This window comes from Panthera uncia, chromosome B1 (genome assembly GCF_023721935.1).
Source record: "Panthera uncia isolate 11264 chromosome B1, Puncia_PCG_1.0, whole genome shotgun sequence".
Classification (NCBI taxonomy): domain Eukaryota; kingdom Metazoa; phylum Chordata; class Mammalia; order Carnivora; family Felidae; genus Panthera; species Panthera uncia.
The window spans coordinates 174,371,487-174,393,073 of record NC_064811.1 but is presented as its reverse complement, the minus strand read 5'-3'; the positions used below and the strand labels follow the sequence as shown (position 1 = coordinate 174,393,073).

The window sequence follows — 21,587 nt, the reverse complement described above, 5'->3', positions numbered from 1 at the left end:
CTCTTTGTTCAGACAATGCAGAAACCCTCATGTAAAAAAAAAAAAAAAAAAAATGGAGCAGACTTTCTTTGGTTGCTGAAGTGAGTGTGGAAAGAAACACACATCCATAGGTGACTCCATAGGATTGTCTGGAAGCCAACGCTTCACCTTCATGGATACCTCCCCACCCCATCAACATATACCTTCCCCAGGAGCCACTCCATTAAGCCCAGGGTTTCACAAATGATTTCTGTAAGGGGCCAGTGAATAAACATTTTAGCCTTTGCAAGCCATATAATTTCCATTGCAACTACCCAACACTGCTGTTGAGTACGAAAGCAGCCATAGGCAACACATAAATTAATGAGCGTGGCTGTGTTCCATCAAAACTTCGTTTACAAGAGCAGACTGTGGACTGGATTTGACATGCCAACCGTAATCTGCTGATCCCCGTTTTAAAGCATTGCTCCCTTCGAAAAGATTGGTTGTAAATCTTTCAAGCTAAATATTTGTATGTCTTCCTTCCAGGTTACATCTGTGCTCACGAAGTTACATATGCGTTAACCGGAGCTCTCTGATAGTAGCCCATCGTACCAAGAATTGGTTTTCTCAGATGGTTTTGGTAGAATTAATCCAGGGGAGCAATTCTTTGGTGGCAGTGGATGATTTACACAATGGGCTAAACTAGGATGACCATAATTCTTTCAATAGTCTCCTCTTCTGAATTGGAGTGTGAAGAACACGGAACTGGGGTCCCTCAAACCACCTGGAAGTCTTTGGTGGGAGGGCACCGATTTGGGAGAGTGGCAGCTATAATAATTTTGCCCCCTTGGTTAGGCAATCATGGTGGCGCGTTGGGGTAAAAACTGTCTTGCCTGAGTCTGTCACGTTTGCTTGTGATAGCCTTACCGGGGCTTCTCCTATCTGAAGGATCACCCCCAGTGCGGCTCAGAACGGAAACTGAGCAGCAATGCTCCAGGAAGGCTGTGAGTGCTTCTATGATAGAATCCACATAACCTGACACGGAGGCTACTCAGAGTTTAGGAATTTGATCTGGCTTCTCAACAGTTCCTCATGTGCACTTACCTTGGTACCACCTAGCTCTGAATTGTGTCTCTCTCGGGCCGCATCCAGGATCTACTCGTCCTCCTCTGATGGCAGAACAGCACTCCGCTCTCTGGTCATGATGCTCTTGAGATGCTGGAGGGCGCTTGTTTAAAAGCATTTTTTTTTTTAAGCCACATTCATTTTATTGCTTTCAGTTTCGAATCTACTTGTCATTCACTTTTCTTCCTCATTCAAGAAATGCCTTAACTTTTTTCTTTGATATCCCCTGTAAATCAGAAATGAAAATAAATGTGAAACTAGTTAAAGATACGAATGCAGAAGTATTTAGTAAGACATAGCCTGAGATTTGTAATTGATTTTGAAATACAGCTAAAAACTGAGATATAGATTGATAGATAAAAGAATGGGTGGAAATGTGATAAAATAGAATAAAATGTTAATGGTAGAATCTAGGTGGTAGATATATGAAGGTTCATTATAAAATTCTTTCAATGTTTCTGTCTACGCTTTGATAAAATGTTGAAATAAATGTTGAGATATTCAGAAAAAAATAATTTCTTCATATGAATTATGTCAGTTCTTGATTCAAGACTCAAAAACTTGTACCAGCATGTAAGAACCACTCTGCTTGGAGTACTAATTATGAGTAACATTATCACCAAGGCACCTGATTAGATTCAAATATTTTATTCCACCAGCATGGCTGTGAAATCCTGTTAAGCACCAAGTACTAAGTGAAGTGTTCTGGGATCAGCATAATTTCCTCTTTTCTCTTTCTTGGTTTTCCCTTTGGATCTCAGGTGGACACAATTGGATTCATCATAATAAACCTTGGTACCACTCTCATCACAGGCCTATGCATGGCCCATTCTTATTTATTTCTTATTTCGTCATCTGTATGAAGCACCTGCAAAACCACCAGCCAAAATAAAAGCCAGGACCTTGACAACCCACATCCAACCACATGGTCTCCCCAGGCCATCCCAAATCACCCTGAATTCTATGATCATCATTCCCATGCTTTCATATATACACGTGTGCGTTTTCTGTGTATCTATGGAGTCCTTTAAAAGTATATGATTTGGAAAAAATAAAATAAAATCAAAGTATATGATTTAGGGACACCTGGGTGGTTCAGTTGGTTAAGTGTCTAACTCCTGATTTCGGCTCAGGTCATGATCTCATAGTTCATGGGATTGAGCCTCATGTCGCGATCTGTGCTGATAGCGCGGAGCCTGCTTGGGATTCTCTCTCTCTCCATCTCTCTCTTTCTCTCTCTCTCTCAAAATAAGTAAATAAACTTTAAAATAAATACATAAATAAATAAATAAATAAATAAAGTATATAATTTGTTTTTAACTTTACCAAAAGGGTATATTCATTTTGCTCAGTCCCGGTTTTTTTCCCACTTGCATATTATTTATTGCAGAGATTTATCCATACTAATTGTAACATTGCTGTGGTTCATTTGTTTGACTACTGAATAATATCCATTACGTGAACCCACCATTTATTTGTTCTCTTCAGTTATAAGCATCCGTTCCCAGGTTTTAGTATTACGAACATTCTCATACATATCCCTGCTGTGTATGTGCAAGAATTCACCTTGGCAATAAGCCTAAAAGTGGAACTGCTAGGTCATAGGGTACATTAAGGTGCACCTTTAGGGGATAACACCAACTGTTTCCCAAAGCGGTTGTACTAATTTGTACTCCCCTAGTAATATGGTCTCTGTCCTAGACAACATTCAACCCAGTGGAAAACACACAAAGCTAATGACATGATTTCTTACCACCATGCGTAAGTAGGGTGAATGATGAAATGTAAGCTCCAAGATATGCTTCTTGGCAGTGAGGGGAAAGTGGTATATGGATTTGTCTCCTCCTCTCAATTGATACTCATTAGAATTGCCTCCAGATAAGATGTTCGTTTCTCGCCTAACACTCCTGTTTTCCTACTTGTGGACTCGTTTTTGTGGTGAGTCCTCTGGGCTCCCCTCCATCTTAGAGGCTATGGGAATGTTGTAACCTTTTATTCTTTGGCAAAACCGAAAGCCCCTCCCTACAAGCATCAGCCCTTTACACACCTCTTCCAATATTCGTTTGTCCCCACTCTGCCACTTTTCTTCTGTCCAATGAGTGGCCTTGTGCCTGGAGGTCAGAGGTGCCAAATTAATTTACGTTGTTATTTGGCATCCAGAGATCTTATTTGGGCCTCTGGGTCTGGTGAAAAAACACCCCCTTCCGGAAACAAATTGGTGTGATTCGTTTTATGGTTCATCCAAGTACAGTCAGGCCGTCGGTGTCCTCTTTGCGCTCAGTCTGTCTAATAATATCTGCGCGGCCACCCCTGAAAATGAATGGTCTTGAGCAGGGCAACTGATAGGCCTGTGACACCTCCTCCCCGTGAAGGCTGTCACGCGTTTATTCTGTGTATCAATTCACCCAGACGGGGGAGCAATCTGCCACTTGTGCTGCAGGTGTGAGGGTCACCTCAGGTTTCCCAAGCCCCGGGATTCAGTATGCTGCTCTCGCCTGCCAGCGAGTCTCCCACACCAAGGCGGCCTTATCAGATAGCGAATTTCATTACGTGCTGTCCACTGGGAACCCTACTAAAAGCAATAAATTCATTTCGCTGTGCTAGTCTCTGGACTATTAAAGCATTTTAGTCCTGTTGCTCCTTTAACATCCCATGAGCCAAATATTCACTCTGACAAAATGCTATTCATTACAAAGTTAAGATGACTTTGACTCTATTTCTCTCCCGCATAATACAATGAAGACACTTTGTCCTGGATTCATGTACAGCCTGATGGCATTATGGATAAAAACACGCCAAGGCAGGCAGTCTTTTCTCGAAAATGGATTGAAATTACCTCTAGCTAGCTATGCCTTGCTTAGATAAAGAGTAGCTGGGAAAAAAGAAAAATAGAAAAGGTTTTCTGCTCATTTTTAATATCCTGACCAACATAGTGCTTTGGGGAGGATGATCAGGAAAAAAATAATAATAAAGTGGTAGAAGGAAATATCACTGGAATATAAAAAAAAAAAATCAAATCCCTTTTACCCCTCTTTTATCCACAGATCCTTCCCCCATGCTGAGAGTTAGCAAATAGATGGGAGAGCCTGGGGGAATTATGGACTATCTCTGGGGCCAAGCGCAAGGTAGATCTTGGAAAGATCTTGCCGACTGATTGATTTAAGCAGAAACTATAGCTATGTTTGATTTATCATCGAAGTCAGCTTGTGGGTGCAAACCCTGCCTCCAACACACACCAAGATCAGGTACATTTACAAACCTCTGGGAGCCTCTTTCCTCCTCTATAACATGCGGGAAAGAGTACCTCCCTCCTAGGTTTATTGTGAGGACTAAATGGAATAATCTATGCAAATAACCTAGCCCAGCCCTTCATACACAGTAGGAGAAAAATGATTTTTTTTTTTCCCTTTTCTTTGTCCTTCCTGTGCAGAGCACTAAAGGGAGAAGCCGGAGAGATGAAGCATGAGAACGTGAGACTGTTGTGGGTCTCAGAGAGAAAGCTTTGTCACACCTATTCGACTTAGAGAATGTGATCTTTCTTCTGCCTACATTGAAAGAATTAAACCAAATGACCGCATTAAATCCGATCACGGTGTTTGATGCAAGAATGAGGTAGCAGATAATCCGGACAAAACCTGTGAAAGGAAGTTCTTTGTGGCTGGCAGATGGAAGACGACGATGCGGGCCCTGGGACCTGGCTCCCTCCGGTGTTAAGTGTAACCGATCACACTGCGCGCCTGATGCACCCCGGGCTTTAGGGCTGTACTTTCGGTGCACGCTTCACCCCTACTTTCATCTTAATCCCGTCCCTTCATTTCCTTTCTCCTACAAGCACCACTCGTCCTGATTTCCTTGCTTATTTTCGACATTGCCGAATGCTATGTACCTTTGCAGGCCACCTTGTACCTTATCTAATTACTTTGTTGATTAATTAAAACTCAGCCTTTCTGCATTTCTGCCCACGGCTCTGCACCAGGCTGTTCTCCCTAGGACCTGATGGGAACCCTAGAGGCTTGTCCGGCTACGGCTGACGTCCTGCGCAGCTCACCAACAAAGGGAGGCTCTGTGGCCTCCACAGCCGGGACCAGCGCCATCTCAGAATAAGGCGAGATTCGGCGAGAATAAGGCTTAACTTTCCAAAACGCAGGAGAAAGCCCCCTATCTGCCAAGAAAATAGGAGTCTTCCATCCTCTCGTCTGCCCAATTAGAGAGACTGCTTTATAAGGAAAGCAATTGTTTCCCCAAAATGTTCCCATCCAGTCTCTTTGGGGTAGACTAACTTATTTTTTTTTTTAAGTTTATTTTGAGAGAGACAGAGACCGCGCGAGTGGGGGAGGAGCCAAGAGAGGGAGAGAGAGAGAATCCCAAGCAGGCTCTGCGCTGTCAGCACAAAGCCAGACACGGACTCACCAACCAACCATGAGATCATAACCTGAGCAGAAACCAAGAGTCAGGTGCTTAACAGACTTGAGCCACCCAGGCGCCCCAAGTAGATTAACTTTAAAATCTGACCTGATGGGGTCAACCCTGAGGAATTCTTTGGAGAGTGTGTGGAATCCATCTGGATACTAAAAACTCTCTCTGAATGCCTTCTTACACTCTGGAATTACTTTGGAAGAACACCCTTAGAATGTTATGACAACAAATAACTCTATGGGGACAAGGAAGGGGGTGAATAAGGACAAATAAGAATTTTTCCACTTAAAGCTGTGTATTTGTGCCTCAGTATGTTCGAATAGCCCATCAATTATTAACAGACTGGGAACATTTCCAAGTCCTGCATCAAACACACAACACCAGAAGGCCTTCTCCAAAACAGGTTCTATTTATTGAATGTTGTTTACTATCTCTTGGCAGCTTTGTCTTTTTAGATGCTGTTTAGAAGCGTCAAGTGGGGGAGATCTCTGTTTAGATGTCTCAAATAAAAGACTGGCAGAAACTCAAAGGCAAGTATGTTAACTTTAGTTTCTTAGATCAAAGAAAGTTGCTCATCAGAAAATCCACCCATGTGGAGTCCCTTCAACCTGTTGTATCAGTGCAGAACTATGATTTAGTGGTAAGGATTAGAGTGTAATGCTGTGGTATGATATGCTAAAACTCAGAGCTCAAAATGGTGTGAGTGTGGATAGAAGAATAGATATTAGCTGAGAAGAAAATTTGTGGTGTTTAAGATGTGACTTGCTGTCCCTTCCGGGCAGCATTGAAAATTTCTTTTTATCCTAAAGCCCTTGGCTATTCTCAAAGTTAGGAGGAGTTGAGAATGAATGAGAAATATAGGAGATTTTATTCTGTGTATCTGATAATTTTTTTCCAACCATATGTAAATATAAAGACCTGGCTTTCAAAAACATACACAATGGGGTAGGCTTCTGGGTATAAAATTGGGAACTCATTAGGTCTGCTCATTGATTATTTTGTTGAGATGAGTAGTTTCCTCAATTTCAGGGGAGTAAAGGCTGAGACGATAGAGTGAGGAAAACAGATGGGGAAAAACAGATCCACCAAGACCTCAAGAGTGACTGGCCATGGTCCTGAATTTGCGGCAAAGTCTCAGAGGTGGCCCCAAATCTTGGTGTGTTAGAGATGACAGAGCAAAGTGGCTACCCTAATGAATAGCATGGGTACCTGCTGAGGACACAGCAATTCACTGCCTGCCTACGTTTGGGGAGGGAGGGCTGCTTCTGTGGCCATTTCCATCAAAGTAACGGAGAAGCCCAAATGTCTCCTCCTATCTGAGACTACAGGCGTGTGGAGAAGTCTAGGGTCCCTTAGGTGCAGGTACAGAAGGCAAGGAGAGGTGGATTCTTGCTGGGTGTATCCGCCAGCATTTTTGCGTCCCCTCACTACCAACGCCCCTCACAGTCAAGGAGGAGGCCATGTGGAACTCTCGGGGCCTCGGATGCCACACTGCTCAGGCAACAGTGCTAGCCAGGCAACTGGACACCTTTTTCTGTATTAACCCTTATTTCCTGCACAGACAAATGAAAGTCCAGAGAGGTAAAATACTTGCCTCAATCCACCTAAAGCAAGGCAGTAGCTAGGAGTTTACTACAAGCCATGAATTACAGATTCTAGGCCCATGGGTAAGCATCCAAAAGACCTTTCCTTCTTCCTTGAGGAGTATCTTAGGGTGAATAACCCCATCATGTAGGATCAATAAAACACAAGCAATTTTTATTCTAATATATAGAAGCATAAATGGAAAATGTATCCGGGTTTTTTTTTCCCCCCAAAGGAGAGAAAACACATGAAAGCATCTTAAACTACTTAAAAGAAAAATACAAATCTAGAGTATAATTACTGTTTTATTATAATATCTCATCACTTGTATTTCTAAGAAACATCATCCTACTTGACCTCAAGGGTCCTTGAAAGGGGCACAGAGTCCCAGCCCCAACTACAGCAGTTGAGGAATTGGAGTCCCATCATCCTCTGGTGACAATTCAAAAGGAACCCACTCTATCTTTGCTATGTCATCTGAAGATTTATATTCCAAAAATAATCACGGCAACGTATTTGGTTAATGACAATCACAATGTACAAAAATGCCCAGATGAGCTTACTCTGTGCTATCTCTGATGTGGAATAACAAAACAGAGAGGAATACTTGGGACAGAACCAGGACCGCCTCCCACCTGATGCCTCATTATATGAAAACGGTGCCATTTTTCCCTGAACGGTGGACCCCAAGAGAAGACTTAAATTTTTCTTTTCCGCTTCCCCTGAGGAGCAAATTTCACGTTGAAACAGAGTTACACGAACCAAAAGCAATTTGTGTACCTAAAGTATTCAGAAATGCTCAGCCTGCAGAACCATCATCAGCGTTTGATTGCACACTTTGTTCCTAACAAGCACTCCTTGGCTCTCCAAAAGGTAATAATTGTAGTTCTTCTTCATTCACTTTAAATTAATTTGTCCTTGGGGGGTCACAGGACTGCCAGGTTAGCAGCCCTAGAATCTAACCTCATAATTGTACTAAACTATAGCCTTATGAAGCCTCCCTGAGAAATCACTTAAAAAAAAATTATGATTCTCTCCAATCTTGGAGTTTAGAAAATAGGCACTGAGGGACACACCTGACCTAGACCCAGAGGTTGATTTCTGAATTCTGTAAGTATTAAGAGAGAGCATTCTACTCTGTGCTGGGGATTCACAGATATTTACCATTTTCACTATCAGGTGACATTGTTCTGAGTGACAGGCCACACTCTTCCCCTGGGTTTGCTAATCTTGGTTGAGTTTAATCTGTCGTCTCTCTTTCCCTGTCTCCAGCTTAGGAATGCATTTACCGGTGATAATAGCAACGGGCAATCTGAAGTGGACGAAGTGCAGACCTCACGGAGATTTGAGAAGTCAAGCCGATATCGCAGATTTGAAGCAGCACTCTAAACATTATGAAGGAACCAGCATCTCTGAGCACCTACTCAATGCCAGGCCTCGTGCTAGTACTTTCCACTTACTGTCTTATGTAATATTCATGACAGCCTGCTGAAATGGATTTTATCCCCCTTAATTATAGAGTAGAATTCGAGGTTTGTGGATGTTAAGTCAATTGCCCCAATTCACACAACCAAGTAGGTGGTGGAGCCAGATTCCAAACCAAGAGCCCAGAGTACGTCCTTTCTGCTTCTTCCTGCAACCCGCAAACAAGCAATGGTTGTGCTCTCGCCTCTGGGCTAAAACCACGCTTTGGGGGCAGCAGGAGGATGGGTCCAGCTAGTGAAGCAGAAATCCAGGCAGTAAGATCTGCATCTCAGGGTGGTAGGACCCACATACTTGACTGAGCTTCTAAAACTGATCCAAGAGGTCAAATGCAAGAAACTGGAGAGTCAAATACTTCCTTCTGGGGCCTTGGGAAAATCAGACGCAGAAGAAACGTTCATGGTTACAGTCAAAGCCCATTACAGAAGCTAGGAACAATTACAGGAATTACAGGATGTGCTGAGCAGAAAAAAATAGCTACTGGTTGGGTCAGACTGTGCTCAGAGGAGAGGGCCGATAGCTAAGCAGAGCTGAGAGGAAGCTGAATGAGTCCAAAGTCAGAACAGAGAGATCCTACCTGGTCAGAGACAGTGGTCAGCTGCTCTGGTAAGTACCCAGGGAGCAGCCGCTTTTTGAAGTGCGGCTTCAAACCCTGGCCTTCCCTGACCTTATCTTTAGGTGCACTTCACCTCACAAGTTGTGAAGCAGTGTGGGTCCCCACCAGGGATCGAGCTCATGTCTGGTGATTCTAGAGACAGCTGCATAGGCATCTGAATGCTATTAAAACCTTTGTGTCCCCAGGGTCAAGCACTGTGCTGAGATCAGAGAAGGGGTTCAAAATATTTGCAGAAGGCAGGAAGGAAAAGAAGGAGTGAATAAGCCAGATTCAAGTACCACTAACACACCATTTAAAACAAGTCCAGGTCCAGGGTTATGTCAGGAAGGGACAGAAAAAGCCACACCTGAGCTCCCAGGTGTGGAATGGCAACCATTAGAAGAAAAGGGCTGTGACTGAGGACTCTGTCACCAGGACATGTGGGTTGAGGGACTCTTTAATCACAAAGAAGGTTCAGGATGCAAGATGGAATATCCACTCGTCAGAAAATGCAGGGAAAATAAGGACCCTGCCTCCAAGGAAATGGGAGATGAGTTAGGACCTTCAACACCAAGACACAGGAAGGAGGAGAAACCAGGGATGCGGATGTGGTGAGGAGAGCGGGACTGATAACCCAAAGCCCTAACTAGGACCACTAGGGCCACCAGTGGGGCCCTCTAACTCGGGCCACTGTTAGTTTTGCAATAAAGTCGAACCTACTGGAGGGGTTCTATCTTCTTCACAGAGAACGTTCCAGGTCCAGCAGACATGGAAACCTAAGGGAGTATTGCACATTTGTCTGGTGCCCAGTTACCAGTTAACTCAGTCTGGCCCCTAGATAGCTGAGGAGATAGAGTAAGTCCGGCCTGGTTTGGTAAAAGAGCTGCCTCTCCTGTTGAGCTTTTTAAAAAGAGGGAAGACAAAAGACGTTGATGAATGATTACCCGGAGAAATAAGGCGGTGGGGCAGATGACCCATAGTCACAGTTCTTCTGCGAAAGCAGGGTAGAAGTGGGGCAGGATGGCCCTCCAGGGCGATGCATGATGTTCCATCCAAACAATAATGCTTTCGATCCAGTCCCTGCCTGTACGTTCCTGCTCCTGGGGATGGGCTGGCTGGGTATTTGCCCCATCCTAGCATCTGCTATTGCCACCTCACTTATTTTATCTACACAGACCAAAAACTCCAAGAGAATAGGTACTATGTCTATTTTTCTGCCTTGTGTCCTCAGAACCCACGTCTGTGTCTGTGATGCCTAATAAGTAACAGTCGGATCAATGAATGACTATCAAGAATTTATCTCTAATTTCAACTACAGGGAAGAAAGGCAAATTTTAAAGGCCAGAGATACGAGGATATACAGTATACCCTGTATACTGTACAGGGATAGATTGCTTTTGAGTTTTTCCTTAGAAGGCTCCCAAGGGCTGCAGCGTGTGGCAGCTTATAATCTCTCTCAACACAGAGCCTGGGGCTGGAAATCCAAACGTTACGCAAAAAGAACGCACGACAAAATGAATGCTATAACTTAGTAATTTCTAGGTCACTTGCAAATGATTACCGTTAATAATTACAAGCTTTTATTGGGCCCTTTCTATTTTCAGGGTGCTTTGCAATCATTCATTGGTTATTCCTCACAACATCTCTAGGAGGTAGATCATCATTATTATCACATTACAGATGCGCTAAGGATGTCAAGCTGGATTTAATTGATCCATGAGTGTAGCTATTTTTAGTGGTTCATTGGCCCGGCTGCTTTCTGGTCTTAAAAATCTATCGATGCTATCTAGAGGGTGATCCAGCTAAGGTGCGGTTGAGAAAGAAACATTGCAGAAAATGACAATCACAGGAGCAGAGTCGGTACTAAATTTCTGAAAGGTTAAGAGGTGCCACAGAGAAGCGCCAATGGAATCTAGAAGTACATGCATCAGCTGCTGACCGGGTTCTAAACAACTGCTTTTCTCCTAAGGTTACTGCCACCTTGAAAATAGGGATTTAGGTTAACATGTATCGGTTTGAAAGCAGTTTGTGCAATTTGGCCTCACAATGCTGAGCCAGGTTTTCCATCAGTGATATATCCGAACACCGGGACCAAATTATTTTGTGCATATGGGAGCTACAAGTGATCAGATGTTCACTCTGAGGACTAAAGCAAGTATGGTCACATGTTGGAAATCGTATCGCCCAAGAAGGCTGGTGAATCTGTGGTGCAACGTGTCAGTCATGGAAATGATATGTCTCCATATGCGAGGAGAGTGTTCTAGCTGCCTGTCTATGGGATGTTTGTCCTTCCCCTCTCCATTGTCTGGCTTTCCATTTGGCCATCTGTGGAGACTTCTCAACAAGCACTGACATTGTCTTTGTTGTGGGTTCAGTTATATCCCTCCAAAAAGCCATGTTGGGAGTCCTAACCCCTAGTACCTCAGGATATGACCTTACTTAGAAATGGGGTCTTTGCAGAGCTAATCAATTTAAAATGAGGTCATAAGGGTAGACCCTAACCAAGTTATTATTATATTATTATATTATATTATTATAATATATTATATTATATATTATATATATATATTATATATTATATATAATATATATTATATTATATTATTATATTAATATATATAATATATATATATTATTATACAATATAATGCTATATTATACAAATAGGACCGGTGTCCTTAAAGAGGGTAAAGTTGAATACAGAGAGAGACATACAAAGAGGGAAGATGGCCTTGCGAAGGTGGAAGATTGGAGTGATGCATCTGTAAGTTGGGGATCACCCAAGATTTCCGGCAAACTGCCAGAAGCTAGGAAGAGGCAAGGAAGGATGCTTTCCCCTAAGGTTTCAATGGAAGTGCTGTCCTGTCCATACTTGGATCTCAGACTTCAAGCCTCCAGGGCTGTGAGGCAATAAATTTCTGTTAAGCCAGTTGCTGGTACTTAGTCATGGCAGGTGTAGGAAACTACCAGTTTCTTACCTGGTGTAGGAAACTTACCAGTAGGTGTAGGAAACTTACCAGTTGCTGGTACTTAGTCATGGCAGGTGTAGGAAACTAATACAGTCCTACTAATAGACTCAGCTCAAACGTAGATGAAAGATGACATATTGTCCAAGGACACCGCCCAGCATTCAGTTCTTTCTGGTGCTAAGTCACTTCCTACTACGTAAAAGCTTGGGTGTGTAAAAGAAGATCCCCATCATCCAGACCACTAGGCAACATTTGGAATTCTTATATTAACAGTTATAATTATGGCCATAGCTCTACATCATACAAGTTGCTTTCTAGAAAACTAAGATTTTCATATTAACAAACTATATCCCTAGTTTGTTAGAGGACCTTTCTTGGAAAACACATGTTTTTAGTCACACAAGACAGAATGGGGAGAGTGCCTGGGTGGCTCAGTTGGTTAAGCGGCCTACTTTGGCTCAGATCATGATCTCACAGTTCTTGAGTTCAAGCCTTGTGTCAGGCTCTGGGCTTACAGCTTGGAGCCTGGAGCCTGCTTTGGATTCTTTGTCTCCCTGTCTCTCTGTCCCTCCCTGGCTTGTGCTCTGTCTCTCTCTCTCTCTCTCTCAATCAAAAATAAATAAACATTAAAAAAAATTTTTTTAAATAGAATGGGGAAAAAGCTGAATGGTATCACATGATCATATAAAAAAAGTGTTTTAAATGCATATATTGCTAGTATCCATCACAAGCAATTAAAAAAAAATTTTTTTGAACATTTATTTATTTTTGAAAGACAGAGCATGAGCCGGGGAGGGGCAGAGAGAGAGGGAGACACAGAATCCGAAGCAGGCTCCAGGCTCCGAGCTGTCAGCACAGAGCCCAACGCGGGGCTTGAATTCACGAGCCGTGAGATCATGACCTGAGCCAAAGTCGGATGCTCAACCAGGCGCCCCCATCACAATTTTTTAAAACACAGTGAGTTAAATCCAAATAATGAAGAAGAAATGAAATAACAAAGAGGAGAGATTAAAGAAATCAAAACTATAAAGCAAAGAAAATCAACAATGTCAAAAATTGGTTCTTTGAAAGACAAATGTCTTTCAAATGTCTAAAGGTGATAGATATTTAGCATAACTGATAATAAAAATAGAGATAAGACACAAATTGCGAATATTGGAAATAAAAAAAGGACATCACTGTAGATTAAACATGTGAAAAAGCTGATGAGATTATGAACAGCATTATGTCAACAAATTGACAATTTAAACCAAATGTACACATCCAAAGGAAAACACAATTTAATACACTGACAGAAAATTACATTTAAAAATTCAAACATGTATCTATTGAAGAAATTGAATCTGCAATTTAAAACTTTTATACAGGGTGCCAGTTCGTTAAGTGTCCGAATCCTCATTTTGGCTCAGTTCATGTTCCAAGGTTCATGAGTTCGGGCCCTCAGTTGGGCTCTGCGCTGACAGCGTGGAGCCTGCTTGGGATTTTCTCTCTCCCCCTCTCTCTGCCCCTCCCCTGTTCGTGTGCATGCTCTCTCTCTTGAAATAAATAAACTTAAAGAAAGCAAAACCTCTTTTACAAAGAAACTGCCAGTGTTAGATGGCCCCACTAGTAAATTCATCTAAACATACTGAAGGATGGGATAACACCAGTCTTAACAAACTCTTCCACAGAATATAAGAATAGAAACACTTCTTAACTCGTTTTATGGGGCTAACATAACCTAACAGTGACATTACAGGAAAGGAAAATTATAGAGTAATATCTTTCATGAGCATAGATGTTAATATCCCAAGCAATGTGTTAGCCTAGACCTCTTCACAATAAACTATAAAGCATTTTTACAAAAATTAAAGCAGTCTTAAATAAATGAATGAACCATATGCACCAGCTGGAAATTTTGATATTATAAAATGTAAATTCTCCCACAAATAGATATATGGATCCAGGGGCGCCTGGGTGGCTCAGTGGGTTAAGCATCTGACTTCGGCTCAGGTCATGACCTCACATTTTGTGAGTTCAAGTCCCGCATGGGGTGAGTTCAAGCCCCGCTTTGGGTGAGCCCCACTTCTCGCTCTCTGCCCCTCATGGGATTCTCTCTCTCTCCCTCTCTTTCTGCCCCTCATTCACTTGTGCCCTCTCTCTCTCCCAAAAACAAAACAAAACAAATAAACAACAACAACGATAACAAAACCAATATATAGATCCAATGAAATACCAATCAAAATCCCAGGTTCATTTTCGTGAAAATTGACAAACCGATTCTAAAGTTTATATGATAATGCAAATAATGTGGAATAGCCAGGACAACTTTGAAGAACAAAACTGAAGGACCTGCAGTACCAAATGTCACAACATGCTATAAAGCCGCAGTAATTAAGACAATGTGGTGTTGGTACAGGACAGGTAAACAGACTGATGGAACTGAACAGAGAATCCAGAAATAGACTCAAAACAAATGCAGCTATCTGACTTATGAAAAGGTGACTTTGGGGGCTCCTGGGTGGCTCAGTCAGTTAAGTGCCGACTTCAGCTCAGGTCATGTTCTCACAGTTTGTGGGTTCGAGCCCCATGTCAGCTCTGGGCTGACAGCTCAGAGCCTGGAGCCGGATTCTGTGTCTCCCTGTCTTTCTGCCCCTCCCCCGCTTGCCCTCTGTCTCTCAAAAATAAATAAATGTTAAAAATTAAAATAAAATAAAAAGGTGACTTTGCAGTGCAAAGGAGAAACAGTGGACTTTCTGGTAAATTGGGTAAAATGAATATCTATATGGAAAAGCCACATTCCTGTCTCACCTCATAAGCAAAAATGAAGTCTAGAAGATTTCAGATTTAGATATAAAAGACAAAACAATAATGCCACTAGATGGGAGAATATCTTGATAATTTAGGGCAAGCAGATTTCTCAACAGGACACCAAAGCACTGACCATAAAGGAAAAAAATGAACCTATTAGACTTCATTAAGATTAAGAACTTGTGTCCATTAAAAAATACACTGAGAGTGAAAAGGCAAGACACAGAATGGGATAACTGTGTATGTGTACAAAATTTCCCATACGTAGGATATGTAACTTTTCGTAGATCGATACAGCCTAAAATCAATAGAAAAACAAAATGAGCAAAGGACTTGAATGAACACTTAACAAAAGAAAAAAATCAAAACCACCAATAAACATGAGAAGTTTCTCAACATCAGTTGTCACTAAGGGAACATAAATTAAAACCACAATGAGATATCACTACACATCCACCGAAATTAATATGGAAAAGAACCGTATGTTGGTGTGAAGGAACACTCACTCATTCACTGCCGCTGGGAATGTAATTGGCACAACTATTTTAGTAAATTTCTTGGTAGTATCTACTAAAGCTAGGGACATTCGTACCCAACGGCCCGATAATTTTACTCCTAGGTATACATCCTATAGTCATGCATACACATAGTTACTGAAACACAAGTACTGAAAAATACAAGAATGTTTAGAGCAGCACTACACTCAGTAGGAAAATAATGAGAACACCTTAATGTCTGTCAAAATAAAATGGGTAAAGGGAATGCCTGGGTGGCTCAGTTGGTTAAGCATTTGACTCTTGATCTCAGCTAAGGTCATGATCTCACTGTTCATGAGTTCAAGCCCTGCATCGGACTCTGTGCTGATGGCACCGAGCCTGCTTGGGATTCTCTCTCTCCCTGTCTCTCTGCCCCTTGCTCTCTCTCACTCTCTCAGAAATAAACTTAAAAAATAAAATGAATAAATTGGAACACCAGACAGCAATGAGAACAACCAACAATTGTTACAATGATACAGATAAACCTTACAAACTATTGAGGAAAAGAAGCTTGGTACAAAAGAGTTCCTCCTGTACGATTCCATTTCTACAGGGTTGTAAAACAGGAAGAAAGAATCACAGATGATAGAAGGCAGGGGACAGGGCGTGAGCAAGAGAGGGTCTGGAGAGACTTACAGGCAGTCCTGGTGACAGTCTATTTCTTGATTTGGGTGACGGTGACAGCGGTATGTTCGTTTTGAAAATCGATCAAGCTACCCAATTAAGGAATGTGTACTCATTTGTGTATTTCAGTACTAAGTTTAGTTGAAAAGTATGTACTTTACTGACAGTGAGTCTTACAAAATCATACAGCTTTACAGTCTTATGGATTCTTAGATTTAGGGGTCAAAGGGAAATGACTGAACCACCCTTGATGAGGAGGTAACTAGAAGTATGGCTGGGAGGGTAAATTCAGGCCACACTATGACATTCTCTCAGTGCAATGCCAAGGGCTTGAGGATTTATTCAGTAGACCAGACATAGTGAGTGGGGACTGAGTGAGGCAATATGACCAGATTCGTGTTTATAGAAAAATTCTTATGGCAACATATGAAATAACTTGAAAATGGGGAGAGAAGACACAGGAGACTAGTTAAGACCTTGTCAAAATGTTGAGACAAGAAAATGAAAGTTTGAGATGGCAAAAGCATTAGAACGTGTGTGTGGCCCCTGCCTGGCCATGTCTGCTTCTTTACAGACCTTTGAGTAAACAAGTACAGATTCTGAAAACAGTTTCTGCCTGGAAAGTCACCATCCTTCCATCCCAGGAGCATCTTCATTGTTGATGGCTTGCGGGAGAAGGGCAAGCCCCTGGAGGAGCTGCTGTCAAACCCTTTTCATTCTGACAACTGCTTGGGTGGTAGTTCTTGTCATGCTTCATATCTCCGGGCACATTGGAGCATAGAATTTCCTGTGAAGTTAAAAGAAAAGTTATGTTCTCTGTTGAAAAATCACAGGACAGAAACTGCAAGCAGGCCAGATCTGAAGGCTACCAAGGTGGTTTTACCTTTTTTGATACTAACTTCTTTACTTGGATAATGCAGTGATGTTAAGACAGATTGAAAATACTAAACAATAACAAGAACAGAAGTATAGGGGATGCTTTCACTGGTTTATGGTTTTATATGTAACAAAAATATTCCTCCAGTTCTGTGGACACAAGAGATCCCCCCCCCAAGTTTTTAAACAAGGTATACATGCACAAGGATCAAGCAAAGAGATAAGAACCACCCCCCTACCTTACCTTTCTATATATAGCGTATGAGATGGGGTATATGAGAAAAGTTAACCCAGTAGGCTTACACTCCCATCCTTAGAAAGGCCTGCTGCAAGACTTGCCCTTGGCTGGCATCTGGAAATTTATTTTTCAGGAGTGTCCCCCATCAAAGTGATCAGAGTGGCTCACTTTGTCTAAACTGTACAAACCATATGCCTTATACTTGTATTAGCCAGGGTTCTACAGAGAAACAGAAGCAATAGGAGATAGATAGATAGATAGATGATATATATGATATATATGTGAGAGAGATGGAAAGAGAGAAAAGAAAGAGATTTATGTTAAGGAATTGGCTCAGATGATTATGGAAGGTAGCAAGTCCAAACTTCTGCAGGTCTGCAGGGTGGACCATTAAAGGTGAGATCCAGGGACAGCCAATGTTGCAATTCAAGTCCAAAGGCTCTCTGCTGGGAGAATCTCTTTGTGCGTAGGAAAGGGCAATCTTTTGTTCCGTACTGGCTTCAACTCATTAGACAAGGCCCACCAACATTACAAGGAATAGTCTGCTTTATTCAAAGCCCACGAATTTAAATGTCAATCCCATCCCAAACACCCTCACAGAAACATCAGAATAATGTATGACCGAATATCTGGGCACTATGGCCTAGTCAAGTTGACACATAAAATTAATCATCAAAATGCTGAACACCTACTTTCCTTCTGGAAGTCTGGATATATGGCACATGCCAGGCAAAGTTTGCCTCTGTGATCAGCTCTCAATAAACACCTTAGGCGATAAGTCTCTAATGAGCTTCCTTGGTAAAATGTTGCCACAACTTGCTGTTGGAGGAATTGACTGCACCCTACGCAAAACCACTGGACCCTTGGACACCTGCATCTGCTCTCCCACAGACTTCATCCCAAGTGCCTTTTCCTTTGGCTAATTGGGCTTTGATTCCTTTTGCTGTATTAAATCATAACTGTTGGTGTGACTAGATGTTGAATCCTGTGGGTCTTCCTAGTGAATCATCCAACCTGGGGGGATCTTGGGGACCCCCAACACAGGGTATTACAAGAGCCCATCTTATTCCACTCTTTTCTTGAAATATATCAAAAAAGCATGACACAAGTAAATCACATATTATATCAAAGGGACATTATAATGAATGACATAAAAATTGCTCAAGAGGAACTAGTGATTATATAGTACTTTAGAAATATGAAGTGCTGCATAAATACTAAGTAACAATAATAAGACAAATTATACTTTTCCATTAATTCCAAGGGACATTTCCACATATTTTCACAGAAAATAAACTTAATTATGTATGTCCAGCAAGAACTGTTATAAACCTTTTAAATAGTCCTAGAATATTTCTAGTGAGAAGGATAAGTACAGAGATCCATTAACCAAAGAGAAAAATGTTTGCGGATTATTGAATGAAATTTCAAGCCTAATAGGTTTTGAAATCAGTTTATTAGAATTATAGAGAAATATTTCATATGTAATGATCTCTGGGTTTTGCTTAATAGTCATACTAATTAACTTCTCAAATTCAATAAAAGTGTAGGAAATTTACCTATGTTCAGTACTTGACAAATAAATCATGGTAATTACATATTCACATGGCCAGTGATAATTCTGCTAACTCAGTCTAATAAGCAAGAGTTCTTTAAGATAATTATTCTTTCTTTAAAGTTTATTTATTTATTTTTAAGAGAGAGAGAGAGAAGGAGGAGGAAGAAGGACAGAGAGAACCCCAAGCAGACTCTGTGCTGTCAGAGCAGAACCCACCACAGGGCTCCATCTCATGAACTGTGAGATCGTGATCTGAATCAAAATCAAGAGTCGGACACTTAACTGACAGAGCCATCCAGGCTCCTTGAATTATTCTTTCTTTAAAAGAGCCGCATTTATGAAATGACTCCTACTGGTCAGGAGTTTTGAGGCTTCATGCTGATATATAAACAAGAGTTTCCTAAATCTTCAGGTCAGTAGTAACATCCTGTCCAGCTTTAGTAAGATATGTATTCCCAGGGTATTGTAACACATCCAGATATAATCTCTGGGGGTTTGAAGGTGTTAGGTGATATAGTACTGGGATTTTTCAATTTCAGGTCTGCCTCGATTTCCATTGCTGCTGCATGGGGAACGAGATAATATATCAAAATCCCAGAGGGGCGCCTGGGTGGCTCAGTCGGTTAAGCGGCCGACTTCAGCTCAGGTCACGATCTCGCGGTCCGTGAGTTCGAGCCCCGCGTAGGGCTCTGGGCTGATGGCTCAGAGCCTGGAGCCTGCTTCCGATTCTGTGTCTCCCTCTCTCTCTGCCCCCTCCCCCGTTCATGCTCTGTCTCTCTCTGTCTCAGAAATAAATAAAACGTTAAAAAAAAAAATTAAAAAAAAAAAACAACAAAATCCCAGAATATCCACAGGAGATGAATTATCAAAAGTCTGATTCCGAAGAAGTGATTAAAACCACACACCGCGCAAATTTTATCCAACTTCCATATCATGAACAAGGCTGGCACTTAATCACTTGACCTATACAATCTCATCTAAAACGGTGATTCTCTCAACTCTAGAATTCAGGACTTGTGTCTGTTGTTTTCTCATCTCTCTGTCAGGAAACGTACAATATGGTTTTATTTTTGGCTTACTCCAAGGGGTAAGCCAGAAAGAAGTAGAAAGGATTATTTCTGATTAATAGCAGAAACTTTTTTCAAACTTAAATATATAAGGTCTCTACTCTTTTAAAAGCTCTAAGATAAACTAAGAGCTAGGAACTGTTCATACAAATAAAAGTTTTTGAAGGGAAAAAAACAAACAAACGGTGATTCTCACCCTGTGGTTCTCAGATCAGCATCACCTGGAAACTTGTTTAAAATGCAAATTATCCAACAACAACAAAAAAACTGAACAACCCAATTCAAAAAGGGGCATAGGATTTGCAGAGACATTTCTCAAAAAAAAAATATATATATATATACATATATTTTATATGTTATATATAAAATATTTCTACATATTGCAGATATATGTACTATATATATATTACATATATATAGTACTATATATAGTTCATATATATAGTACTATATATAGTATATATATATAGTAATATATATATACAGTATATATATATATATATATATATATATATATATATATATACTATTGCCAATAAGCGCATGAAAACATATTCAACATCACTAGCAGGAGTGTAAGTACCTGACATTAGGCCTTGACTGTTGAGGCACCCACTTGAAAAGACACCCATCTGAAATAAACATACTCCCAGCTGTAGGATGCAGCTACTAGCAAACCAACCAAATATGGAACTAGGGTGCACATTCCATGAAGTTCCCCTTTTAGAAAGCCCTGGGCAACCTAGATAACTGACCACTTGAGTGACCCATGCTTCTCCCTTCCCATGCTTTAACTCCTGATCTTATGTTTTAAATTTGCCAATAGAGAGTGAACCCAAGAAACCCTTAGGCACCCAAGCTCTCCACGCAAATAAAGGCAGACCCAGACCTGTGCTCCTTCTCTCTGCTCTTACCTGCAAGCTTGCTGGTAGCCCTCAGGGCTTGCCATGTATCCTCCAGGACTTGTCAGCAACAAATACTGTTCCTCAAATTTCCCTGATGGTTTTTGCTCAAGTTTGTCCTGTGATCATAATAAGAAAGAACCACAAGAGCCACCACCGCCACCCCCCCGCAATAAGTAGAGGCCTCAGAGAGGGACATGTCTGTGGAGCTTCCTACAAGTGATATGTGCCCAGATGAGTGCTGCAGGCATTACTGATGGAGGGCACTACCAGAACAGGGGTGAGACCCACAGAGCACTAGCCATTAGGGAAATGCACATCAAAACCACAGTGAGCTACCACTTTGCACCCATTAGAATGGAATTTTTTTTTTTTAAGGAAAATAGTGCGGTACCTAGGTGGCTCGGTGGGTTAAGCCAACTCTTGATTTTGGCTCAGATCATGATCTCAAGGTTAGTGGGATCAAGACCTGCATCAGGCTCTGTGTTGACAGCACAGAACCTGCTTGGGATTCTCTCTCTCTTTCCTCCTCCTCTGCTCATACACTCTCCCTCTCTCTATCTCTAAATAAATAAACATTTTTTTTTAAAAAAAAGGAAAATAGCAAGTATTGGCAACAATGTGGAGAAATTAGAACCCTGTGCATTGCTGGTAAGGATGCAAAATGGGGCAGCCACTGTGGAAAATTGATATGGCCTCTTGACAAGTTAAATGGAATTGATTACCAAATGATCCAACAATTCTATTTCTATGGATCTATCTGAAAGAATTGAGAGCAGAAAATCAAATAGATACTTAAGTGCCAATGTTCTTAGTAGCATTACTGACAATAGCCAAAAGGCAGAAATGACACAAATGTCCATC

At 41.4% G+C, this 21,587-nt stretch overlaps 2 long non-coding RNA genes across 2 annotated transcripts; one reads left to right on the top strand and one right to left on the bottom strand.

Annotated features, from left to right (window-relative positions):
• Nucleotides 1-247: 247 nt before the first annotated feature.
• On the bottom strand, nucleotides 248-20,488 carry LOC125923883 (uncharacterized). The gene is made up of 3 exons (XR_007458184.1): nucleotides 20,405-20,488; nucleotides 16,659-16,869; nucleotides 248-1,312 (listed from the first exon to the last, which is right to left on the bottom strand). It is a non-coding gene; the product is annotated as an uncharacterized LOC125923883 (long non-coding RNA).
• On the top strand, nucleotides 7,281-8,617 carry LOC125923884 (uncharacterized). The gene is made up of 2 exons (XR_007458185.1): nucleotides 7,281-7,959; nucleotides 8,359-8,617. It is a non-coding gene; the product is annotated as an uncharacterized LOC125923884 (long non-coding RNA).
• Nucleotides 20,489-21,587: the final 1,099 nt, after the last annotated feature.